Source organism: Orycteropus afer, unplaced genomic scaffold, assembly GCF_000298275.1.
Source record: "Orycteropus afer afer isolate SDZICR_OR568_19922 unplaced genomic scaffold, OryAfe1.0 scaffold00715, whole genome shotgun sequence".
Taxonomy (NCBI): domain Eukaryota; kingdom Metazoa; phylum Chordata; class Mammalia; order Tubulidentata; family Orycteropodidae; genus Orycteropus; species Orycteropus afer.
Genome location: NW_006922302.1, coordinates 265721 through 269443, shown reverse-complemented (window position 1 = coordinate 269443; position 3723 = coordinate 265721). Strand labels below are relative to the sequence as shown.

Below are 3723 nucleotides of genomic sequence, written 5' to 3'. Positions count from 1 at the left end.
AATTTGTTTATCCAACCCTAAGGGATATTTTAACAAATGTAAATGCAACGCACTGCCGCCTCCTCGTTGAATCCAACTCACAGCGACCCCTCCTTGGGCTTCCAAGGCAGTATCATTACAGAAGTAGGTTGCCCAACCTCCCTGAGGAGTTGCTGGTGGGTTTGAACAACCAGCCTTCTGGTTAGCAGTCAAATGCCTTAGGCATTATAACACCAGAGGCCCTAAGATATATTTTATAGACATATAATAAATATAAAGATTACTAAATTGTAGGTGGGAGCTCTGGTAGTGTAGTGCCTAAGGCACTTGACTGCTAACCAGAAGGCTGGTGATTCAAAACCACCAGCACTCCTCAGAAGGAAGGTTGGGCAATCTACTACCACATTGATAGTGCCTGAGAAACCCAAGGAGGGGTCGCTATGAGTTGGATCTGAATCAACAGCACATAACACAACAACAAGAAGAATATATCATAGGTATTTCTCAGTAATTTTAGTCTTTTAATACCTTTATAAATAGCTTATTAAGAAAGTTGACAACACTTATTTTTCAGAATAAGGTACTTTCACAGTATTTTAAATCATTTTTCTCAATATTAAAATATATGTATGTCACTACATTATAGACTACAAAATTGATGTTCCCTCAAGTTTTATTCTGAATTAAGCAATAGTATACTTTATTATGCAGAAACCAAAAATGAATCTACCATATTTGTAGAAAGCAGAATTATTGATTACAAAAAAGAAAGCAAAAAAAAAAAAAAATGCAAAATATGTAATGATTCTCATACTATATTTAGAATTTAAAAAAAAAAAAAAAGTTTCTTTTTTTTTTTTTTTTGGTAAGTGCATGAGCTTGGTTTATGACATTCCTCAGGCAAAACTGTCCCCTAGCCCTGCACATCGCCTAAGCCAGTCATGAAATGACAGCAACTACCAAGGGGATCGCAGCCTGCCCAGCCCTATGTCCCAGCACTGCTGCTGGGCAAGCGGAGGCGAGGAATACCCCTTGGGCCTTTCACATGCTGGAGGAGGGGTTGGCTGCCATGGGGCACCAAAGTACACCTGGGGCAGAGAGTTGGCCTGCTTCACAGTATTCGGGCCATGGACAATCAGGAAGCCTCACTCTCTCAGTGATACAGCACCAAAAGTTTTCTTGAGTAGGAGATGTTGTCCTTCAGCAGGGGTGACCCCACGGCCATGCACACTTTGTTCCAACAGTGGCCTTTATTGTAGATGGGTTTGATGGAGCTGGGGGACCAGAGGGTCAGGTATGGTTGATTCGGGGTTTGCTCTTGGGGACAAACCCTTCAGGAAGCTGAGGCCTGTGATTTGGTAACAAATCTGTTCGGTGGGCCATCTTCACAAACTCCTCAACCTTGCGGTTCTCTTCTTGGCACAGGCCTGTGATCCTTCGGGGCAGCATGCCTCCATGAGGTGGGATGAACTGACTCACCAGCAGGACATCCTCATAGTAAACTTGTGCTTCAGGTTCCAATGACAGATGGGGCACTGTCCAGAGGGTTTCACAGGATTTGGACTCTCCTTGGAACTCTCTGTGATGTGACCTTCAATTATAGTAGACTTTCCTTCTTGGATCTCCACCATTGAGATTGAGATTGATCAGGGTGCTGTCTCAGTGCAGGGTGAGAGGGCCTGGCTGGAGCCTGGAGAGAGTCTACATCTCTAAAGGCTCTGGAAACAAGTGATTCTCAAAAAGAATACAGAAGATGGCAGCTTTACGTAATATCACATTCAATTCAGTCTAACATTTACCTGGTAAGAGCTGTTAGATCTTCCCGGAACTCACCAGCAGGAGACCGAGCCCAGCTGGTGGTGGCTGGGCCCTTTTTTTTTTTAAATTGTAATATCTTTTATTTATTATGTCTTCTTGTAATTAATTGTTCACAATTTTCTCATTGCATTTTGGTAGACTACATAATGAAGAGTCTCCACGTGATGTTCATTAGGTACTCTGAAGCAATTTATAAGTAACACATATTTAAATGTTTAGGTTATTCAGCTTTTTTAAAAGAGGGTAGCTTCCCCCCACCCTTGACTAAAGAAGTAAAACACCTTTTATGTAAAATTTGGAAAATAAGGAAGGCAGTCATAATCCTGCTATTATTATCTGGGCAAAAAGAAGGAGCAAGTTTATTAAGCAAAGTTCATTTTTCATGATGCATTTTCTAAAGCAAAAGCTTTAGAGCGAGTCTTTACTGTCCTGGGGTCCTAGGAGAACTGCATCAGCTTCTAGTAGAGTTGTATCTCTTGTGGCTCACAGGAATCTAGATATAAGCTAGAGATCTAATAGACGCAGCCAGACTCTGGTTCCTTTCTGGTATTTCTCTCCATGCACATCTGGTCTTCTACATACACAATGAAATTTGCCACCAAAATGTATATAAAGCTCATTTTCCACAATGTGAAAGATCCGTCCAATGATGATTTTATCCTTGGCAGGTCCCATCTGTGTCAGAGGTGCATGGACTTGAAGGATTCTACATTCTTTGGAGCACTCCGCCAGAGCTCTGCCTGCTACAGCAACTCTGAACGCCACTCCAACACACTTGCAAAGCCATCTGGATGAATTTTGGGCTTCATGGAATCAGAACTCTTGCTTCCAGAGTCATTCTGTGTGCCTGAGTCACTCTATGTGCTTGAGCTTTTTCTGTAAGTACATGAGTGTGGTTTATGACATTCCTCAGGCAAAACTGTCCCCTAGCCCTGAACGCGGCCTAAATCAGTCATGAGATGACAGTAACTACCAAGTGGCCTACAGAGAAGTATTCACCACTTGTCTGTCAGTTTGTTGTACTGTGGTGGTTTGTGTATTGCTATAAGGCTAAAGGCTATGCCACTGAGATTTCAAATACCTTCAGAGTCACCCAGGGTGAACAGGTTTCAGCAGAGCTTCCAGACTAAGACAGACTTGGAAGAAGGAAGGGATAATCCACTTTTCAAAGTATTGGCCAGTGAAAACCTTATGAATAGCTGTGAAACACTGTTTGATATATTACTGGAAAATTTATGAATAGCCCTGAATCATTGTCTGATATAGTGTCAGAAGCTGAGCCCCTCAGGTGGGAAGGTACTCAAAATATGACTGGAAAGAGCTACCTCCTCAAGGAAGAGTTACCTTAATGACTTGGATGGAGTAAAAGTTTCAGGACCTCCATTTTGCTGATGGGCACAATTTAAAATGGGAAGAAACAGCTACAAAACCCATTAATGACTGGAACATGGAATGTACAAAGTATTAATGTAGTAAAATTGAAGGTTGTCAAAAATGAATTGGCACATATAAAGATCAATATCCTAGGCATTAGTGAGCTGAAATGGACTAGTTTTGGCCATTTTGAATCAATCAACCATATGATATACTATGCTAAGAATGGCAAAACAAAGAGGAATGGCTTAGAATTCATCATCATAAAGTGTGTTTCAAGAACTATCATGAAGTACAATGCTGTCAGTGATAGGATAGTATCCATTTGCTTACAAGAAAGACCAGCTAATACTACCATTATTCAAATTTATACACTAACCACCAAAGCCCAAAACAAGGAAATTGAAGATTTTTACCAACTTCTGCAGTTTGAAATTGACCAAACATGCAATAAAGATGTATTGATTATTACTAGTAATTGGGATACTAAGGTTGGAAACAAAGAAAACTCACTGGTAGTTGGAAAATATGGCTTTCATGATAGAAATGACA

At 40.8% G+C, this 3723-nt stretch overlaps 1 pseudogene; it reads right to left on the bottom strand.

The window, feature by feature from the left end:
• Positions 1-1132: 1132 nt before the first annotated feature.
• On the bottom strand, positions 1133-2472 carry LOC103211268 (annotated as a pseudogene).
• Between the last annotated feature and the right edge of the window lie 1251 nt (positions 2473-3723).